At 45.0% G+C, this 23,580-nt stretch overlaps 1 protein-coding gene across 1 annotated transcript in view; it reads right to left on the bottom strand.

Annotated features, from left to right (window-relative positions):
• LOC310668850 (four and a half LIM domains protein 1-like) overlaps window positions 1-22,892 on the bottom strand; it is a 217,032-nt gene extending 194,140 nt beyond the window's left edge. The window contains exon 1 of the mRNA XM_083422203.1: window positions 22,844-22,892. The gene's annotated coding sequence lies outside the window, so the exon portion shown is untranslated. The remainder of the gene's footprint in view (window positions 1-22,843) is intronic.
• Between the last annotated feature and the right edge of the window lie 688 nt (window positions 22,893-23,580).

The raw sequence follows: 23,580 nt of genomic DNA, 5'->3' as shown, positions 1-23,580 counted from the left end.
CAGGAGGGAAGCAGAATCAGCCAGTCAGACGGGACTCATTGTGCAAATAATGTATATAAAAGCTTGAGGTTTGGGGGGAAATTCAGTCACTGTTTTACAAGCTGCAATAAAGTGCATAAAATCACTACAGGACTCTGAGCATATTTCATTTTCTTTGACCTTACCGCCTTGGGTGACCCTGCTGGGAGTACGAGATTCCCGACGGCTTCGCACACAAGGGTCATAGGAATGTGCAAGCCCACTCACCATGACAAGTGAGAGAACTGAGATAGATTGCACTGAGCCCTGGTTTCATTAGACAAAGCGTTCCACCAAAAAGGCTCTGGCTCTTCTTGAGGACAGCCGGATATGTTTTGGGCCAGGGACCACCAGTAGGTTGCTGTTAGATGAGCGTCACACTCATGGGGGGGGGGGGTGTATTGGGAGGTCACAGAATGTTTAGGGCTTTAAAGGTTAGCACCAAAACCTTGAACCTGACTCGATACTCCACCTGGAGCCAATCCAGCTGATGAACAACCAGCTGAATGTGGGCTCTCCACAAAGTCCAAGTAAGAACTCATGCATCTGCATTCTAGACCATTTGGAGTTTCTGGAGCAGTCTCAAGGGTAGCCCTGCATCTCTCTCTCTCTCTCTCTCTCTCTCTCTCTCTCTCTCACACACACACACACACACACACACACACACACACACATTTATACCCTGCCCTCCCCGGCTCAGGCATTGAGCAAGTTAAAGTAGTCTAGTCTGCAGGTGACTGCTGCATGGATCACCATGGCTAGGTTGGAAAGGGACAGGTACGGTACCAATCACCTAACCTGACATAGATTAAAAAATGCCTGTTTGGCTACATTTGTGACCAATGCCTCCACAGAGACAGAAGCATCCAGGGTCACACCGGGACTCCTGATGGCGGCTACAGGTGACTATTGCGCCCCATGAAGAGCTGGGAGCTGGCAAACCAAACTGAAATCATTCTGGCCCAGCCATTGGACCCCCATCTTTAATACTAATAATAATAATTATTATTTATACCCCGCCCTCCCCAGCCAAGACCGGGCTCAGGGCGGATAACAACCAATAATAAAAAACAAGTTGATTAAAATACAATTTAAAAAACAAGATTAAAATACAACATTAAAACATTAGGATACAGCCTCTTCAATGGATAGAAATTCAGCCGACTCCGTTTCCTCCATCCCAGTACACGGACCTAAAAATTGGCCAATATATCCAGGGTAGCATCTGGCCAGGGCCACGAAGCAGTAGATCCATGATGTTTGTGGTCAGATCTGTGGTTATGTACAAGATATTTGAATAAAGGGTGAATTTGGGGTTCCCCAATGCAAAAAGAGTGGTGATCCATGAGGATCCGTGCTTCAGAACCACGTTTTTGGGCCATGGCGTTGCCAGGAAGCCATGGATCCAAGTTTTCTGTAGTGCAGGCTGTGCCCCTGGCTATGATGTGTGATTTGACGGTGAGTTTGGGTTGGCCCAATGCAAAAAGCGTGGGGATCCATGAGGATCTGTGCTTCAAAGCCAAGTTTTTGGGCCACGGTGTTGCCAGGAAACCGTGGATCTGTGATTTTTGTGGTGCATGCTGTGCCCATGGCCATGATGTTTGATCTGATGGTGACTTTAGGCTGATCTAGTGCAAAAATCATGAGGATCCATGAGGATCCTTGTTTTTTAACCATGCTTTTGCACCCCTGTGGCCCCACGAAACAGTGGATGCATGATTTTTTTGATTCTGCCTACAGAGTAAGACATGGTCTACAGTATCATGGTGGTTTTATTTAATTTGAATGGAAAAATCATATGAATTCTTGAGGATCCGTTTAAAATCAGCTGGATCCACCTTTTACCCTTTTCCGGTCTAAATACCGGTATCTTCCTTGGCTATGGGCTTCTTCTAAGGAAGCCCAACACACACACAGAGAGAGTCTATGTTGGGTGTTTTTGTATGCGTGTCTAAATCCCCTGGGATAGCTCAGTTGGGAGAGCCCAAGACTCTTAATCTTAGGGTTGTGGGTTCGAGTTCCACCTTGGGCAAAATATTCCTGCATCGCAGCGGGTTGGATTAAATGACCCTCATGGTCCCTTCCAGCTCTATGATTCTATGAAATCCGGAATAATAGTTGGCTTTGGCTCTGTGCTAATAATCAGGCACTTGGAGATGGGTGCCTGCTCTACCCGGACCATTTTGAAAGAAGTGATCCTGAAATATACTCAGAGTTTCAAAGTGATTTCATGCCCTTTATTCAGCTCATAGTGGTGAGGAGGAATGAACGAAAGTCCCCTCAAGGTATCTGCTTTATATACATTATTTACACAATGGGCTGCACATGATTGGCTAATTCCCGAATTCTACTGTAAGCCAATCAGGTAGTGGATTCACTTCTATCTGGAGCATGATTGGGTGGTTCCTGCCAACCAATCATACTGTTGCATTGTTCTAGGACCAATCAGACTGCTGCATTCTGAATCCTATTGTTCTAGGACCAATCAGACTGCTGCAGTTTGGATCCTATTCAACTCAGTACATAACACCCCTCCCCTCTAAGTTCCAGTCCTGCCCGGGAGGTCGCATTCATAGTCCTCAAGGTACGCTGGTGGCCTACGTGTGTGTTGCGGCCCGGGGTGTTCCCTGGTCCGGGGTTCAGGTTCTGGCTCGTGTTCCAAGGATGCTGGCTGTGATGGGGCCGTTTGGTCTGGCGCAACCGGCTTGCTCAGTCGTGGTTCTGGTTCCGGTGTCCTTTCAGCCTTGCGGGTCCTCTCTGTATTTACTGATTCTGCCTCTCCTGCTGGCCCCTCCTGCTCTATGGGCCTCACTGCCCCACTGTTCCCTTGGTACTCCTCTGACCTGTTCTCCTGGTTTTCTCCCGGGAACCGTCGCCGTATCTGGTCGCAGTGGCGGCGCCAGCATTGCCCCCCATCCGTTAGCACCTTGTACGACACGGGGCCAGTGACCCTGGTGACTATGGCGGGTACCCATGCTGGGCCTGCCCCCAAATTATTTGCATACACTGGGTCCTGGGCCTCGAAGGTCCGGGGGTTCCTGCCTTCCCCCACCACTACCTCATCCTGAGCTCTATCTGGGTGAAGGCGGTCCAATCTGATTGCAAGGCACCGACCCATGAGTAGCTCAGCGGGGCTATGGCCAGTCGTTGAGCTGGGGGTGCTGTGCTGTGCTAGAAGGAATGTGGCAAGGCGGTACTCCAAATCCCCTTGTGTCATGCGGTGAAGGGTGTCCTTGGTGGTCCGCACCATGCGTTCTGCTTGGCCATTGGTGGCAGGGTGGAAGGCGCCAAACGGATGTGGCGGATGGCGTTCTGCGCTGTGAAGGTTTGGAATTCTCCTGACGTAAATGCAGTCCCGTTGTCTGAGACGAGAGTGTCAGGGAGCCCGTGGGTTGCAAACAGCCTGCGTAGTACCCGGATGGCTGCGGATGTAGAAGTGGACGGTACCAGTGCGACTTCCAGCCATTTGGTGTCGGAGTCCACCACTATGAAGAATGTTTTCCCCTGAAAGGGGCCAGCAAAGTCCACATGCAGGCGTGACCATGGTGCTCGGGCGGACTCCCAGGACTGGACTGGGGCCCTTGGGGGATCTGGGCGGGATTCTTGGCAGCCCTGGCAATGTTTGACCCAGGCCTCTATCTCTCTGTCGATCCCCGGCCACCACACATAACTCCTGGCAAGGGCCTTCATTCTTACTGAAGCATGTGAAAGTATAGTCGGTACTCACTTAGAGTGAACAAGGATCAGGCAGACACAGCTTTGGAGAAAAAGAAGGTGAGGTTTTATTGCTGAGCAATAAGGACCCAGTGGAATCTCTTCCAAAGAGCTGGGACCCCAAGAGACAGAAATCCTGAGGTCTTTATACCTGAGCAAATCACAGCAAATCACAGATCATGAGACAATCATGAGACAGTCACGAATCGCCAGCGAAAATTAACCAATTAGCGTGCTTCTTGCCATGCTCACGGCTCCTGGTCAAGCGCAGAGTTCTACTTCTGCTTTCCGTTGCCTGCAATGATGTGCTGTCTAACCTTTCCCCTAGTTCTGACAGAACAGGGAGTTTTGGAGTTTTTGTGGTTTAGCTCTTCCTGTTCTGTGGATTAATTTAGCCTGTATTTGAGGGGATTTTGTACCAGTGTCTCTGATTCATGTCTTCCCCTTGTTCAGGGTACAAGGATGTTTTCTAGGGGAAAGGTCGGTTCTAAATTGCTGTTCCAAGCAGTTTGTAATTAGCTAAGGCAAAAGCTTTCCTTTGATTCAAAATGGATTATAAAAATACTGTAAACCCTGATTATATGTGAGCATATGTGAATATATTGATTACTGATAACTGATTATATGAATAGCATAAGGGTAGCCCTTCTTTCCTTGCCTCATTCCCCCCTTTTCAAGCTCAGAGAGAAGATTCATCTGACTCCTGAGCTTGAACACCACTCTGGACGTCAGAATAAACCACTGTTTCCTGCAAGGGGACCTGTTCCTGCACCGGAAATGGTTCCCGACGCATTCGCTCGTAACCATTGTCTTCCTGGTCTTCCTCTGGCTCCTCTGGCACCGGGGGCAGAGCTCGATATATTGCCAGAATCTGGGGGTCAGTAAGATGCTTAATATTGTGGGCTATCATTCCCCTAAGCAAGGACAGACAGCAAGGGATTACAGAAAGAAGCAACAGAAAAATAAATCCTCCTATGGCTAAGGCAGTCAGAAGTCTATGCACCCACCCCTCTCCTGGGATCCACGACCACATCTTTTCCCAGGGATTTTGAGTGGGTGTGTTGTCACCTACAAGAGACTGTAGCTTTTGCAGTTCATCCTCGATTGTCTTGTTAAGGTCATGGAATTTAACCTGGTATTGTCCTTTTGGGACAATTTTGCAAAAACCGCCCGAGCGTGCAAGGAGGTAGTCCAAAACTAATCTATGGGTCATCGTCAATTGGTTCAAATCCTCAACCTCTGCCTGTAGGGAGTGCAAGACACGAGTGGTAGCATTGATAGTTTTCTCCAGCCTGCATGTAAGAGCAAAGAGCGCCACTCGATTTTGCTCAGAAACTACTCCTGGGTATATACCCATTGAGAGGAATCCTATAAATCCTCCCCCTATGCTCCCCACAGAATTTGACAGAAAAATTTCATCTTCACAGTGCTCGCCTAGGGCTGCCGTTTTCCGTCTGCTTCCAAGGTGGGGTACCTGGTGATTGACCTCCACCGTAACCGGAAAGGTGAACGCACCCACGCCCACACACTGAAAATTTCCTGGGTGGAAATTTGTTGCCAATCCATCATATAGAAACCAAAGGTTAGGATCCTTAATCATCCAGCCAGAACATATGGATCCTTGTCCAGTGAAATTAACCGAATACTGAGGAAAGTATGGGTACAAATCTGAACAGATAGTATTGCCCTGGTAGGAGGCATTGTAGCCAAAATTTATCAGTGCAATGTGGTACTTAACTTGGGGCCAATACTTCCATTTGAAATTCCATACTCCAGTGGAATGACAACAAAAACATAAGCCTTTTGTGGTTCTGGTGTATCGGATGTATCGGTAGGGGGTGTCATTCATTTCAGAAGGTGGGGCTGCAAAGAGGCCACTTTGATTGTACAGTAGGCCTGGGGACTTCCGGTTTGGATCGCAAGCAGCAGGGAGTGCGGAGAAGCAGCTGAAAGGCTTCTCCGAGTTACACGGGGGCTTGGGGGCAACGCAAGGGCACTGCGACCCCCAAAATCTCAAGGGGGGCCCCCTTGAGGGATAAGCTGACCAGCGGCATTGGAGTAGTTCCGACGTTTTTTCGGGTTTTTTTTTTTCCTAAAAGAGGACTCGAGAACGACTGAGAAACGCAAATGGTAAGCTCTGCGGACCCCGTGTGGCGATGCCTCTAGCTCCCACTGGAAAAGCGACAAACCTCCGTAACTTTAAGAACAGAACCCTTAGTGTTTTTGGAGCAATTTGTGGCTAAAAATTTGGACTATACACTAAGCGAATTCTGGATGTAAAAGGATTTAAATGAGGAACCCGCTCCGCTTTTCGGAGTGAAAATGGCGCAGCATATAGAGCCGTAGGAGTGAAGAAAGGAAGTGATTAGTCACCTTCTGTGGAAACAGAAAAGGGAAAGTCCTCAGCAATTTGTAGCGAGGCAAAGGAAACTAAATAACATAAAAATAACAAAGAAGACCTTTAGAAACTTTGTATTATTTCTGGGGAAACCTTTAAGAGATAAGAGAAAGAACTGAACAGAGTGGCTACAAAGAGTGAAACACTTCGAAGCCTTAATTCTTAAGACTGAGATATAGGGGGTAGGAAGAGAGAGGAGAGAAGATAAAATAAAATACAAAGGCTCTAGACTAGATATTAAATAATAATCTCCATTTGTCCGTTTCTCTCTGCTCTAAATCCTGAACCCTCTATATTACAGCCTGGAAATTGATAAACAGGAGTGCTTATTGGTTCCTGCCTCTCCTCTTTTTCTTTGTAAATCTCAATTTTTGGACTTTAACCCCCCGCCACTAAAGAACTGTGATGTTTTTTCCCCACTGGGTTTCCACTTTCTTTCTCTGCGTTACTAGGAACCCCACATGAACTGAACTTATAGGACTATACACGTACCCTTACTTGCATAAGGCACATTTAGACCACGGGGGTATATACCCCCCCCCAACAATCAGATTGATTTTGGACCCTTGTGTCTCTCTTCAATACAATTCGTATTGGATTAAGCCAGCAAGTGGCTGAAGAGCATAGAACGCAGAACTTAAAATAAACAACATTCTTCTTTTTACCTCCTCCTTTTTCTTTCGGAGGCTTAACTGTCTGGAAACTACTAGTACGCACATTAAGGACTACGCCTAAATTTCTGTTTTCTTTTTTACCCACCCATTGCTTTCTTCTCCATGGACTGAGTTGGCGCGATTTGCCCCTTTTTGGACATAGAAGGAATCGTTTCCTTTCAGACCGATCTCTAAAATATTGATTCCCTCTCCTGATAAAACATTTGAATTGGATTAAGCTAATCAAGTGGCTGAAGATCAAGCAAAAGAAAGAACAGGAAACCATTATTTAAAATAAGAGTATATATTACAAGATATGTGCTAAACTTTTATTTTCTTAATGGCCATTTTATACAAACTTTTCTTTATAAGATTAATACCCTACTAATGGTCTTTGCATAAGGTCCTTTTTCAGTGCATAAATAATAATTTCCTGATGAGTGTATTATTGAATTAATTTGAATTAACCTGTACTAACTGGGAATTTACTGCGGACTTTACCTACATTTAGAGTTTATAGATTGTAAGTTTAGAGAGTGAGATTTGGGTCTGGGGAAACTAATTGACAACTTCTGGGAAAACAAGTGGTATTTGGGACTTTATTTGGAGTTGAAAACCTTATAAGTTAATATTGTTTCAGAACTATCTTATATGTTCCTTTTTTATTTTATGAAAAGGCTGTTGAATATATTGCCGGATAATTAATTAAAATTGCTAAAGATTGTGCGCCCTCTAGGGGAGAGAATAAATATTACAAGAAACTTAATATCAAAAGGTGTGAGGGAAGAAATGGCTGGGGAAAATGGGGAAAAGATAGGAGGAACACCATCTGACAGGAAAGCATCCCGACAAGAAGAAATAAAGGATTTAGATATCTTATGGCTAAAAATAAAGGAAGAATTTAAACAGAGTGAAATACACATGGAGGAAAAGCTAGGAGAGATGCATAAGTTGATAGATAAGAAAATAGAGGGAGCAGTAGGAGAATTGTCAAATAAAATTAAAGACCTGACTGTTCGATCAAAGACTATGGAAGAAACAAGCAAAAAAATACAAAAAGATATGAAAGAACAAAAGAAGGAGACAGATAGGATAAAAGATGAAATAGGAGAACTGAATAGAAATCAAGACCAAATCTTGGATAATTTAGCAATGATTGAAATGAAACAAAAACAGCTAAATTTAAAAGTTAGAGGAGTAGGAGAAGAAACAAATGAGAATATAAAAGAAAAAATGACAAAAGAGCTAGCGAAATGGTTAGAATTGAAAGAGGAGGAGGTTGCCTATCAAATTGAAAATGCCTTCAGGATTAAAATAAGGTCTACACAAGTAAAATTGAGAAAAGTCCCAGGAGACTGTTTAGTTATATTTAATTCAATGGAAATGAAAAACATGACATTAAGAACAAGTTATCAAAAGAAATTAATCATTGAAGGCAGGCTAATTATCATCTTTAAAGAAGTACCAACTAGACTCCTACGCAAAAGAGAAGGATATAAACAGCTAGTAAATGTGTTAAAAAACAATGGTATACAACATAGATGGGAGTTCCCTGAGGGGATCTCCTTTTCCTATAAAGAAAAAAGATTCAGAATTACTGAGACCCAAGAAGTAAGGAAGTTTCTGCGTAGATACGAGAAAGAGCTTGGGAAAGTGGAGGTGAGATATGGAGGAAGAAACGAAGACCCAGAGGAGAGAAGAAGGAAAAAGGAGAAAGGAAAAGAACAGGAAGATAAAAGAAGGGAGGAAGAAGACGAGGAAGAGGTGGAAGAAGAGGGAGTAGCGGAAGAAGAAGAAGAGGAAGAGGAACCAGAAAACAAAGCCACTCAAATTTAAATTATTTGTTATTTGTAGTTTGAAAAGTAAATACAATAATGAACCTGAAAATTTTGTCTTGGAATGTGAATGGATTGAATGAAAAAACCAAAAGGAATAAAATCATGAATGTTTTGAAAAGAAAAAACCTTGATCTGATATGTATACAGGAGACACACATGACTAAAAAGCATAAACATATCCTCATAAACAAAAAATTAGGCGTTGAGTTTATAAACTCCATTGCCGGAAAAAAAGGAGGGGTAGTGACATATGTCAAAGAAAAATGGGAACCCAAGTTAATTTGCAAAGACGATGAAGGAAGGATTTGGGGGGTCCAAATTAACTTTCAGGGTGAAAAACTCAATGTGATAAACATATATGCCCCGAACCTGAATAAATTGGAGTTCTTTAAGAAACTGGAACAAATATTATTGGAGTTAGAGTGTAACAAGACGATATTACTGGGTGATTTTAATGGAGTACAGGCACCAGAAATAGACAATCAGAAAAGAAAAAAGGTAATCAAGGGAAGCTGCCAAGATCCTTTAATAACTTAGAGGAAAATTTAGATTTAGTAGACATTTGGAGATATAAACACCCAATTGAGAAGCAATTCACCTTTTTCTCAGAGCCACATAAGAGCTGGGGCAGAATTGATCAAATCTGGATCTCAAGAGAACTCACATTAAGAACTTCTAAGTGTGAAATCCAACCTAGAACCCTATCCGATCATAATTCAATGTCTTCAAAATAAAAGGTGTATCTCAAGACGGGTTTAGATGGAGAATGAATGAATATTTACTAGAGAGTGAAGACGTTATTGAAAAGACCAAAGCCACTCTAAAAGACTACTTTAGTCTGAATCTTAATAAAGAAACAAGTATAGATGTAGTCTGGGATGCCAGTAAGGCAGTGCTAAGAGGGTTTTTTATTCAGCAAAATAGCTATAAGAGGAAAGTAAGAGAACAAAAGAAAGAGGAAATCCTCAGCCAGCTAAGAGAATGTGAGAAAAAATTAGTAACAAACCCGAAAGACGAACTAAATATACAAACAATAAAAATGTTACAAACACAATATTCAATGTTAACAAGTCAAGAAATTGAATGGAAAATTAAGCTGATGAAACAAAAATATTTTGAATCGGCTAATAAAACGGGTAAATTATTAGCTTGGCAACTGTGAAAAAGGCAAAAACAAAATGTAATAAATAGGATAAGAACAGAGGAACAACTGATAGAAGACCCAAAAGAAATAAAGGAAAATTTCCTTAAATTTTATGAGAACTTGTACAAAAAGGAAGACGAAGAGACAACCCGGATAGAAGAATATTTTGAAAACTACAGTGGGAAGACCATAACAGAGGAAGAAAGAATTCAACTAAATAAACCTATAAATGCAGAAGAGATCCAGGATACGATAAGGAAGGTGAAATTAGGGAAAGCCCCAGGACCGGACGGACTGCCAGCCAAATACTATAAAATATTAGAAAACCAACGCCAGTGTTATGTGACCTTATGAATAACATAGTAAGAGGAGGTAAGATACCAGAGACGTGGAAAGAGGCCCATATTACGATGATCCCTAAACCGGACACGGACAAATTAAATATAAAAAACTATAGAACTATATCACTATTAAATAACGACTATAAAATTTTTGCAGAGGTGATGGCAAACAGACTGAAAAAGTGCCTAGTAAATTTAATACATAAAGATCAAGCAGGATTCCTCCCAAACAGGTTCCTCAAAGATAATGTGAGGCATATCATAAACATCATAGAATATCTGGAGTGTAAGAGTGAGGTACCTGCGGCGCTGATTTTCATAGACGGAGAGAAGGCGTTTGATAATGTCTCATGGTTGTTCTTGTTAAAATGCATGGAGAAAGCAGGGCTAGAGGGTGAATTTATGGAAGGAATAAAATCGATCTATTCAAACCAATCGGCCAAACTGATTATAAATAACAATTTAACAAATTCATTCAAAATTGAAAAAGGAACAAGACAGGGATGCCCTCTATCCCCGCTTTTATTCATTATGGGATTGGAGGTAATAATGAATAAGATTAGAGCCACACCAGAGATTAGAGGGATCAAAATTGGAATGAAAGAATACAAACTAAAAGCATATGCAGATGATATGGTGCTATCTCTGGAAGAACCGCAGAAGAGCGTTAGTAAGGCCCTGGAGTTATTAGAAGAATATGGCAAGCTTTCCGGTTTCAAGTTAAATAAATTAAAGACAAAAATGTTGACTAAAAATTTGGAAAAAGACGAAAGAGAAAAACTGGAGACACAGAACGGAATCAAGGTGGCTAAAAAAATAAAATATTTAGGAATTTGGCTAACCACAAAAAATATAAATCTAATTCAGGATAATTATCTCACAACATGGAAGGAGATTAAAAAAGATTTAGATACGTGGAACAGAGTAAAACTTTCGTGGATGGGAAGGATGGCGGCCATAAAAATGAACATACTCCCAAGAATGATATTTTTGTTCCAAAACATCCCTGTGATTAGAGGCTCCTCAATGTTTAAAGATTGGCAAAGAACTCTTTCGAAATTTATATGGAATGGGAAGAGACCGAGAATTAGATTCAAATTACTAACATATCGGAAAGAAAGAGGGGGTTTCTCGGTTCCTAACCTGAAGCTATATTTTGAGGCCTCCTGTCTCTGTTGGATCAGAGATTGGATAAGATTGGAAGATACGGACCTGCTAGACCTGGAAGGCTTCAACAACAGGTTCGGTTGGTATGCCTATCTATGGCTAAATAAAGAAAAGGTACATAAAGGTTTCTCAAACCACTTTATTAGAGGGCCACTATATGAAGTCTGGGAGAGAAATAAAAAACTTTTGGAATGGAAAACACCCTGGTGGTTATCCCCAATTGATATTTTAACAACCAAAAAAGCAAACATGGAAGGAGAAAGACTGACATATGAAGACCTACTGATAAGACCAGAGAGTGGATGGAAATTGAGAACATATGAGGAGTTGAAAGACAAGTTAACAGGCTGGCTGCAATTCCATCAAATAAACGCAGTATGGAAGGAAGATAAAAAAAGTAGGGATAAATGAGAAAAAATCTAAATTCCAGATAGAAATAATTGAAGGCAAATCCAAGTTATTATCTAAAATGTATAACATATTATTAGATTGGGATACTAAAGATTAAGAAATCAAGGAGGTCATGACAAAATGGGCAATGGACCTGGGACGTAATATAGAATATGATAAGTGGTCGAATTTATGGACTAGTGGAATGAAATTCACGGCATGTGTTTTACTTAGAGAAAATTTGGAAAAGATGATGTATAGGTGGTACAACACACCGGCAAAACTAGGGAAAATATACAAAACAGGAAACAAGGCTTGCTGGAAGTGTAAAATCAAAGAAGGTAATTTCTACCATATGTGGTGGATCTGTGAAACAATGAAGAAATTTTGGGAACTTATTTATAATGAGTTAAAAAAAATACTTAAATACACCTTCCCTAAAAAGCCAGAGGCCTTCTTACTAGGAATAATTGGGAACGAAATCAAAAAAGAAGATAAGACATTTTTCCAATATGGTACGGCTGCCGCTAGAATATTAATTGCACAAAATTGGAAAAGCCCAAATATCCCAACGATCAGAGATTGGCAAGCAAAATTATATGAGTATGTTGAGTCAGCAAAAATGACACAAAAAATTAGAAACCAAAAAAATACAAAGTTTATTAATGATTGGAACAAATTTATGGTATACATTGAAGGTAACTACAGAGACTTAAAAACTATAGCAGGTTTGATATAAGTCTTACGACGCGCAAACCAGTAACAATTAATAGCTGCAGAAAAAAGAAAGAACTTCTTATTAAGAAACCCGAAAACGGGAGGGTAGGAGGTCAAGGGAGGTGTAGGGAAAAGGTTTAAATATTTAAAAATATAATGTTTTAAGGAAAAGGACAAAAACGGTAATGAATGTTATTTCTGTGTTATGTACGGATAATGCTTATGAATCTGTTGATTTGTTTGTTTCTTTTTTTTCCTTTTGGTCTTTTTTTCTTTCTTAAGAGAAGCTCAATAAAAAGAATTAAAAAAAAATATGATTGTACAGTAGGCCTGCCAAAACAACATCAGGATCCTTGATTAATCCTGGTATAAGGGACCTGTCTGCTACCTTCCTTGGGTGCTCATAATATAAGGTAGCATTCTCTCCATATATTTGGAACATGTGTTCAGCATGCTTTATAAAGGCATTACCCACTACCATTGGGCCTCTCTGGAGCCACAAGCACATCAAGATTAATAGGAGCTTCATTCTCATTTTCCCTTTGTGGGCCTTCGGGGTTGAACTGTATCAGTTCTGGTTCTGGGTTGTTGTCACTACTGTAATCCTTCTTGTATATGCAGGAGAGAATGATCAGGACCAGAAGGAGTGAGGTTGCAAGAATTATATAAGGTAGCAGGTACCAGAACATACCTTAGGCGAGATTTAGCCTCCGGCTCGGCCGCACCCAGTGGATTTATCAGTGGTCCCCGAGTTCTGGTCAGGCTGGAGAGGTCAACTCACACTGTATACACTCTGCAACTGCTACCTTGAAGGGACCTGTGGGTGGTGGAGGGGAAAAGGCTACAGTGACCAGTATGGCGCGGGAAAATGCCCCTTGGAGAGGTGGGTAGGAGAAGCTGCGTATGGCTCTCCTTGGTTCCCCTGGCATGTACTCTTCCCCCTGTATGTGACACTATTGTCTTGGACCTGCTTGTGCCCAATCTGTATGTAGAATTCACAGAAAAAGAAAGGAATGTAACAACCGTATGCAGTCAACCAATCCACCCACTTATCACGAATGTCCCACCTTCTATCTGCCCTTGTTACTGTTATTTGTACTAGGGGTTTATATGCAAAATCTGGCTGAAATCTGGGATTGACTGATATTTTAACTGGTAGGGGTCCTCCCATATGCTGGTGCAGCTCCCAAATCTTCCGGTGTGCGTAGACTCACTGGCTTCCGGGTGCAGTGAGAGCAGACCTGTAGTCCCGATGCCTGTGCTCCTGCCCGCCTCCGGAGGGGCTAGGTGCAAGGGTTCCTGGTGAACTTCAACTTCAGAGGGTCAGACGGGTTCAGCTCACAGTTCCAATTACCCTCAGACTGCTTCAGACGAGAATGATGAATCCACAGGGTTACCTCTGCTACCTTTACCGCTGTGGGCGTGGCCAGCAGCACTGTGTAGGGACCTCTCCACCGAGCCATCAGGGGTTCGCTTTTCCACTCTCGCACCCAAACTTGGTCTCCTGGGCAGAAAGCATGGACTGGATCGGCCAGACTGATTGGCGTGCGTTTGAGACACCACCTGTTTAAATGAAGACAAATACGAGAAAAAGCCTGGATTTGCTCTGCTGTTATCTGCCCCCCCCCCCCCACTTGAGTTAAGTCTGCTGTAATTCCTGTAGCTATTGGACGGGGTCTCCCATACAAAAGTTCGAAAGGGGAAAGTTTCAGTCTCTTTGTTGGTGAACATCTGATCCTAAACAAAGCTATAGGCAACAAGTCTACCCATTTACAATGAGTTTCCTGGCACAATTTTGCTAACTGTGCTTTAAGAGTCCGGTTCATCCTTTCTGTTTTTCCCGAACTTTGAGGTCTATAGGCCGCATGTAATTTCCATTGTATTTGTAAGGCTTTGCATACACCATCCACTATTGATGCAACGAAAGCTGGGCCATTGTCACTGCCTATACATCTTGGTAGACCAAACCTTGGGATGATTTCTGTTAGGAGGCATTTTACGACTTCCTGGGCCTTCTCTGTTCTAGCGGGATAGATTTCCGGCCAGCCCGTGAGTGAACATGTGAAGACCAAAAGCGCTTTAAAACCTTTTGCCTTGGGCATTTCTGTGAAATCCACTATTAAATTCTCCATTGGCATTAAGCCTGTTTGTTGTATTCCTGGTGGAGGCACTGGGCCTTGCTTGGGGTTGTTTTTGGCACACAGAAGGCATGCATGTGACACTGCTTCGGCCAGCTGGGATAGCCTAGTTATGTAAAATTGTCTATTCAGGCTTTCCCACAATGCTGTGGCCCCATAGTGAGTGGACTCATGATATTGTTTTACTATGTCCCTGCCTAAGGCTTCTGGGACAAAAACTCGCTGGTCTGGTAGGATAAACCATCCATCCTGTGGTGGGATTCTGTACCCCCCCTTCTTGTAGGGCCCATTTTGCTTCTGCCTCTGTGTAAATAGGTTTTATTTGCTCTACATCAACTGCTGTAGGAAAAAGAGAAGTGGTTATAGAGGCAGGGGGCGGTGGTAATAGAACAGCCCGTTTTGCAGCTAAATCTGCCAATTGATTTCCCTTTGCGGTTTTTGTGGTTTCTTTGCTGTGGCCTCGACAATGTATGACCGCAACTTTTCTCGGAGCCCATACAGCTTCCAAAAGAGCCTCTAATTCCGAGCCATGTTTCAGAGCTTTTCCTTTTGCTCCTATGAGTCCCTTTTCCTTCCACAAGGCTCCCTGGGCATGTAAAGTTAAAAAAACAAACTTTGAGTCTGTATAGATATTTACGCGACAGCCTGCTGCCAGCTGAAGAGCTCTGGTTAGAGCCACAAGTTCTGCTTTCTGCGCTGAGGTTGAAACTGGCAGAGGCCTCACTTCGATGACGTCACTGAGGGTAACCACAGAATATCCAGCCCTCCTTTGCCCTTCCCTTATGAAGATGCTTCCATCTGTGAAATATTCTACATCAGGGTCTTTTAGAGGCTCATCCTGCAAATCTGGACGGCTAGAGTAAATTGCGTCCATTACTTGAATGCAATCATGAGGCTCATGGTCCACTGACTCGGGAAGGGGTAGCAAGGAGGCGGAGTTCAGGGTGTTTACAACTTGCAAATGTACTCGTGGGTTACCACATAAAAGCCCTTGATATTTTGCCATGCGCTCGTTGGAAAGCCAATAACTTCCTTTGTATTCCATTAATGTTAAAACAGCATGAGGCACATTCACATAAATTTCCTGTCCAAAAGTGAATTTAAATGCCTTTTTAACCAACAAGGCTGTGGCTGCTACTGATCTCATACAGGGTGGCCATCCTTTTGCCACTGCGTCCAGCTGTTCTGACAAATAGGCTACAGGTCTCTTCCAGCTTCCCAATATCTGAGTCAAGACCCCTGCTGCCACCCCACTTTTTTCATGAACAAAGAGATAGAAGGCTTTATCCGGATTTGGCAAGGCTAAGGCTGGTGCCTGCATCAGTTTAGATTTTAATGCATTGAAGGCTTTCCTTTGCTCTGCATGCCACTCAAAATGAGCATTCTCTCTGCCTTTTGTGCTTTCATAAAGAGGCTTTGCTAGGGTGCTAAAATCAGGGATCCAAATGCGGCAAAAACTGGCTGCCCCCAAAAAACCTTGCAATTGCCAGCGGCTTGTGGGTTCCTTAATAATACAAATGGCTTCCTTTCTTTCAGATCCCAACGCCCTCTGCTGGTGGGAAATGTGAAAACCCAAGTATTTCACTGTCTCTTGGCAAATTTGAGCCTTTTTTTGAGACACCTTGTATCCTGCCTCCCAAAGGAGATAAAGCAAATCCTCTGTGGCCTTTTTACAAGTCTCGTAGCTATCACACCCAAGTATCAAGTCATCCAAGAATTGTAGAAGAATCGTTTTCCCAGGTACTGATGGGAATTTAGACAAATCCTGGGCTAGGGCTGTTCCAAAAAGTGTTGGCGAAGTTTTGAATCCTTGAGGCAGGCGGGTCCATGTTAACTGGGTTTTTGTCCCATTGTAAGGATCCTCCCATTGAAATGAAAAAATTGGCTGACTCTGAGACGCAACGCGGCAACAGAAAAATGCATCTTTTAAGTCCAACACTGTAAACACTGTTGCCTCTGATGGAATTAATCCCAAAAGATTATAAGGATTGGGCAAGCAGGGATGCAGAGTCTGAATTAAATTATTTATCCTTTTCAGATCTTGGACTGGGCGAAACTGATCAGAATTAGGCTTACGAACTGGAAAAAGTGGAGAATTCCAGCTTGACTGGCACTTTACCAAAAGTCCATATTGCAAAAACGTGTCTATGTGCATCTGCATTCCCTCTGCTGCTTGTCTTGGGATAGGGTACTGCCGAGTTGCTATTGGCTTTGCCCCAGGCTTTAGGGTTATTATGAATGGTGCTATATTCTTTGCCATGCCTGATGGATTGTCCTCTGCCCATACTCCAGGTGGGGCTCTCAGATTTTTTGGAATCTGTGAAATTGAATTCATTTCTCTTTGGGGGTCCTTATCTGATAAAGCCATCATCATTTTCCAGGCCTGTTCTCTAGGGACCTCTACTGTAACAATCCCTGTAGCAGCTTGGGGTAATTTCATTTCTGCCCCTTTTGGTGTGAAGGTAATTTGGGCTTGAATTTTTGACAGAAAGTCACGTCCCAGCAAGGGAATGGGGCATTCAGGCACATAAAGAAATTGACGTGTAAGGGTTTTCCCTCCAATCTGGCATTCTTGAGGTTGTAAAAACGGTTTAAGGACCCTATTGCCAGTGGCCCCCACAATTGTTACTGCTTGGTTGCTTTTTGCTTTTAATGGCTTGGTGAGCACTGAAAATTGCGCACCTGTGTCAATCATGAAGTTTACTAAGCGGCTCCCCAGTTTGACCGAGACCATGGGCTCTTGGGAGCCTAAAGAAAGAGTCGAGCCCAGTCTGTCCTATGCATCCTCATTCTCATATTCTTCCACTTGCGCTAATCCAACAAAGTCTCTGCTACTTCCTCTGTTCCTCACATATCTTCCTGCTTGCATCCTTCCCCGCTGCGATCCCCATCCATGTCCCCCCTGTTCCCTGAATCCATCCTGCTGTCCCTCTGTTTCCCCTGCGTTGGGGCACTCCTGTTTCCAATGACCTTCCTTTCTGTGAATTGCACACTGATTTCTTCCTAATGGCAGTCCCCTTCCTCTTCCTTGTCCATGTGCCCTATTTGAACCTCTCCCTTGGGCACCTGCATCAAATGCTGAGCCTTGGCTGATGGCTGCAGCCAAAAACACTGCCTTTTGCTTCAATTCCCGAACTCTGTCCTTTTTAACCTCATTCTCCCTGTTTAGGAAAACCTTTTGGGCTATTGCTAGGAGCTGTTCCGTATTTAATGTTTCAAAAGCTTATAATTTCTGTAATTTTTTTCTTATATCCTGAGCACTCTGCGCCACGAATGCTGCATTAACCATTTGCTTACTTACTGGGGCTTCTGGGTCAAAAGGGGTATAAATCCTATATGCCTCCATTAAACGTTCCAAAAAAATTGGAGGGAGATTCATCACTGTGTTGAATAATTTCAGAGACCTTAGAGATATTTGTAGGCTTCCTGGCAGCACCCTTTATAGCCTTTAAAACTTCCTGCCAATAATTGTCCAAAGCGTCCTTGTCCCTATCAGGATCCCAACCTGGATCTGAAAGTGGATATCTGGCACAAACCCAAGCATCCGGGTTATTTTCAGAATTGGGCACCTGAGCTTTGAGATTGTTATCTGCAGTGGCATCTATTCTTCTCCTTTCCTCGGAGGTAAAAAGGGTCATCAAAAGATGTCTACAATCCTGCCATGTAGGCAGATGGGTTACCATAATGGAAGCAACTAAATCTAGCATGGCCTGAGGTTTCTCAGAAAAGGCTAACGTATGTGTTTTCCAATTCGATAAATCTGTTGTTGTAAAAGGAACGTATTGCAAGGTAACAGTTCTTGCAGGCCAGGGTACAGTTGGTCTGCCCTGCCCATCCATTGGACGTGGGTCTTGGGGCCCTAGGATTGCCCTCAGGGGAAGCATCGGCGCAGGTGCCCCTTTGTTATTCCGCAGGTAATAACCTCCCTTTGGAAAAACAGGGGAGGCCGGGCTATGCCATGATTGAGATGCTCCAGGCAAATCACTTTGTCTCATTTTTAAGACCAATTTTTGCCCAGAATCTGTTATAGCATCCATTAACTTACATAAATTAGAACTTCCATGGCTTTCTGGGGTTTTCAATGAATTAGGTTGTTCTCCCCATGCTCCAGACATTTGAAATGAGCTGGCTCCTCCTTCCCCTCCCTCTGCTGGTGTCTGCAAAGCTGACATATCCTGGATAAACTTCTCTTCGGGAGGGGAGGTTTGCACACTTTGATTAAAAGCCGCAGTTTGTTTTCGCAGGGAAGGCAAATCTGGAAGGCTTGGCGCAGCTAGCGGTGCCAGAGAAGGGGGGGCAGCCAGTAAAGTGCTATTTGTGGCTTGCAGAGAGTTGGTAGAGATTGGTTGGGCACAGGGATCTGCTAGGACTGCCCTGCCTGTGTATTTTGAGCTGCGGGTACTGGCCCAGGAGGCGGCAGTATTGCTGGATTTCTACTGGTATAGTTATACGGAGGGGGGGGGGGAGTCCTTCTTCCTCCGGAGCAACATAAATTTTACTGTCAGTTGCTGAAGAATTTGTGGTTTTCCTGGCTCCCTGCCTCACAGTGAAAATCTCACAGCTGTTACCACTTCCTCTATTCATTCTGAGCCAGACTGGATTTTTTATACATACATTGGTCCATTTATGGATATAGAAAAACTGTTCCTTATACAGATCCGGTTCTCGCATTATTGAATTCAAAACTGACCTACATAATTCAATATCAAAGGTTCCTTCAGGAGGCCATTTCTTGGCCTGGCGGGGCCAGTCCAGCTGGCAATATTTCTTTAAAACCTCCTTGCTGGGTCTGACGCCTCCTGCTTCTTCCGGGAAGGCTCTTTTAAAATTCTCTAACATACATTCTAATGGAGTACAGCCTTGAACATTTTTTGAACATTTTTTCCCCATTGTCTTTTGCAAGATACTTTTCCTTTTTCACCAGGCAAAAATGCTTTTTAACCAGGCAGCTTTCAAAAATAGAAACAGGAAAAAAACCCACAGCACACTTCCTCCACGCTTTTAGGCAAGCACTTTCTCCGCTTATTCACAGTCTCTGCTTTTTCAAACACTCCCTTCCATTTCAACCACAGTCCCGGGACACACTTTCATTCAACCACACACACACACAGCCCTTTCGCCCCCCTTTGACTGCGGCGAAAGGCAAACTTGGCAGAGAATTACACACAGCACTTTTAAATCACACCCCCACAGCTGTTTTCTTCCCAAACCCCTTACTGCAAAAACCTCTTCCTTTGGCCTGCCCAGCTTCTCCTCCCTTCCCTTTGGGACACCTCCCCCCCCTTTTTTTTCCTTAACGGGAGGATACTGGGTGGGTAAGCTCTGAGTGGTGATCAGTTACTCGTTATTATCTCAACTCATTGTGAGTTCCTTCCTGGTGCGCCTTTCCTGCTGGCTCGCGTTCAATTTCTCCCCTCGGTCGCATTGCCTTTTGCCTGACGGGGCCCACGCTGCTGGCGGCTGCTTCTCTCCGTCGGAAATGTCCGATTGGCACCTGGGAGGTGAAGCGAGATCCAACGACGTATTTCCCGCCCAGCTTGGGCAAGGCTCTTTTTCGGTAAAAAAGGATACCCTACTGGCCTGTGTGATCCGATCACGGTACCAAATGAAGCATGTGAAAGTATAGTCGGTACCCACTTAGAGTGAACAAGGATCAGGCAGACACAGCTTTGGAGAAAAGGAAGGTGAGGTTTTATTGCTGAGCAATAAGGACCCAGTGGAATCTCTTCCAAAGAACTGGGATCCCGAGAGACAGAAATCATGAGGTCTTTATACCTGACCAAATCACAGCAAATCACAGATCATGAGACAATCATGAGACAGTCACGAATCGCCAGCGAAAATTAACCAATTAGCATGCTTCTTGCCATGCTCACGGCTCCTGGTCAAGCGCAGAGTTCTACTTCTGCTTTCCGTTGCCTGCAATGATGCGCTGTCTAACCTTTCCCCTAGTTCTAACAGAACAGAGAGTTTTGGAGTTTTTGTGGTTTAGCTCTTCCTGTTCTGTGGATTAATTTAGCCTGTATTTGAGGGGATTTTGTACCAGTGTCTCTGATTCATGTCTTCCCCTTGTTCAGGGTACAAGGATGTTTTCTAGGAGAAAGGGCGGTTCTAAATTGCTGTTCCAAGCAGTTTGTAATTAGCTAAGGCAAAAGCTTTCCTTTGATTCAAAATGGATTATAAAAATACTGTAAACCCTGATTATATGTGAGCATATATGAATATATTGATTACTGATAACTGATTATATGAATAGCATAAGGGTAGCCCTTCTTTCCTTGCCTCATTACTACCCCTGGGTGTGTCTCGTGTAGGGCTGTGAGGACCTTTTTGCGGAGGAGCTGGGGAACAACGACCCTGCTTCCCCATAACAGGCACCCCTTGTGGGCCAACAGTTCATGTTTGCGGGTTGTGTAGCCGGTGAATTCTGGCCCGGGGCTGCTGCTGGGCCATCCCCTCCACACCCAGTCCAGGACCCGGGAGATGACCCTATCTTTCTTGGAATGGTGTGCAACTACTTGTGCCTGAATGGGGCGGTCGGGAAGCAGCTCCAGGCTCATAACCTCTTGGGTCGGGGCCTGTTTCCGGTAGTGGTAGCCTGCTGAGGGCGTCCGCATGGCCCATCACCTTCCCAGCTATCAGTGCATACTGGTAGCTGGCAAGGAAAATTGACCACCTGAGGACTCGAGGAGACAGCACTTGGGGGGTCTGCTTTTCGGGGGCAAACAAGCCAAGCAACAGCTTGTGGTCAGTCACCACAGTGAAGGGCCGGCCGTACAAGAAATCATGGAATTTTTTTACTCCCTTCACGATTGCCAGACCCTCCTTGTCGATTTGCGAGTAGTTCCGCTCGGTTGCGTTGAGTGTCTGGGAAAAGTATGCCACCGGTACCTCTCTTCCATCTGGGCGTTGGTGTCCCAGGACAGCGCCAATGCCATAGGGCGAGGCATCACATACCAGCACCACCGGCAGCCTCTCGTCGAAGTGTGCCAAGACTGAGTTTGAGACAAGCAAGTCCTTGACTGCCTGGAATGCGGCCTCCTGGCACTGGCCCCACACCCAAGGGGCCCACTTGTCCAGGAGTCTGTGTAGGGGCTCTGCTACCGCCGCCTTGTGGGGAAGGAAGGAATGGTAAAAGTTCAATAGTCCCAAGAAGGCCTGAAGTTCAGTCTTGCTCTTGGGCGCTGGGGCATCACAAATGGCCCGTACCTTGTCCCCAGTCAGGTGGACCCCTTCTGCGTCCACCATAAATCCCAGAAAGTCCACCTAAGGCACTCCTAGTAGACATTTTTCCCGCTTCACCTTGAGACCCGCCGTCTGGAAACAGTGCAGAACGGTGCGGAGGCGGTCCTCAAACTCCTCTGGTGTGGGCCCGGCAATCAACACATCATCGAAGAAGGGGGTGACGCCAGGAATCCCTTTAAGGAGAGAGTCCATTAGATTCTGGAATATGCCTGGTGCCACACTGACACCGAATTGCAGCCGCTTTACCCTGAACGCTCCTCTGTGCATCACAATTGTCTGTTCCTCTGCTGTGGCCTCATCTACTGGCAGCTGTTGATATGCTTGGGCCAAGTCCAGCTTGCCAAAAATTTTCGACCCAGCCAGGGTGGTAAGGACATGGCTGACCACTGGCACTGGGTTTGCATGGGCCATGAGGGCCTTGTTTATGGTACATTTGTAGTCTGCACAGATGTGGACCGAACCATTAGGCTTGACGGGTGTGACGATTGGGGTTTCCCAGGGGGCATTAGGCACCGGCTCCAGCACTCCTTGCTCCACGAGCCGGTCCAATTCCTCGTCTATACGGGGTTTCAGGGCGAACGGGACCCGGCGGGCCTTGAGCCTGACCGGTCGTACTGTGGGGTCAAGCTGTAGAGCAATGGGGGGGGGGGGCGGCGTATACTGTCCCAATTTCCCATCGAACCCCCCCGGAAATTCCTTGCATATGGCGTCCACGTCCACTTGTAAGCTAGTGTGGTTCACCCCGGTGACGGCTAGCCCCAGTGGTCCAAACCATGCCAATCCCAGTAGGCTAATGTAGGGGCCCTTGACCACAAGCAAGTCCAGTTGCCGCGTCCGCCCTCGGTATTGCACCCTGAAGGTCCCCACCCCCATTGTGGGGACCTTACGTTTCTGGAAGTCCTGGAGGGTGAATGGGGCCGGTCTGAGTTTGGGACCCCCAGTAGGACACAGTTTCCTTAAGGTCCTTGCCGAGATTATGGATAGAGTTGAACCCGTGTCAAGCTCCATGCGGGATGGGGCCCCCTCTATCTGTACCTCTACATAAATTTTCTCTACGTTGGGGTGGGGCAACTGGTATACCTGGAAGTCCGTGAGCTCCGTCGAGTTGCCTTGGTGCGTTGGGCCTGGGGCTCTTGGATGGGTCATCTGATGCCTGGCATCGGGTGGGCCGAGCCCGACACACCCGGGGGATGTGTCCCGATTTTCTGCACTGCCTGCACTCTGCATTGTGGAAACGGCAGGTCCTCCTCTCGTGACTTTCCCCGCAGCTTGCGCAGTTCCCTCCTTCTCGTCGAGGCAGCTGTGGTATGTGGGCTGCTTGAGTGCGCTGCTGTACTCGGTGCACCTCCTCCCTGTCGGATCCTGAGTCATCAGTGAGGTCTTCGTGGTGGACCCTCGGTTGGGACGGCAGGCTTGGTCATGCCTCTTGCGTCAACCTCTCGGCAGGTTTCGTTGCCAAGGCCTCCTCCAGAGCGACCTGGAACGTTAGGTCCTTCTTAGCGTAGAGACGTCGTTGCAGCTTCTCATCCTTCAGGCCACCGACGAGGCGGTCACGAAGCATGTTCTCCAGCTCTGAGAAGTTGCAGAACCGGGCGGCTTGGCAGAGAGAGGTCACAAACCCAGTTATGGTTTCCCCAGGGGCTTGCTGCTTTGCGTAGAAAGCATTTCGACGAGCCACCACTGAGGGCTGAGGTGAAAAGTGCCCCTTCAGCTGTTCCATTATTGTTTTGTATGGAACCGTGGCGACGTCTTCAGGCGCAAGGAGAGCCCGGGCGATTTCAAACGTCTCCTCTTCGCAGACGCTGAAGAATATCGCC

The sequence above is a fragment of the Podarcis tiliguerta genome (genome assembly GCF_965153285.1).
Source record: "Podarcis tiliguerta genome assembly, chromosome: W".
Taxonomy (NCBI): domain Eukaryota; kingdom Metazoa; phylum Chordata; class Lepidosauria; order Squamata; family Lacertidae; genus Podarcis; species Podarcis tiliguerta.
This window is presented reverse-complemented; position numbering and strand designations above follow the sequence as displayed.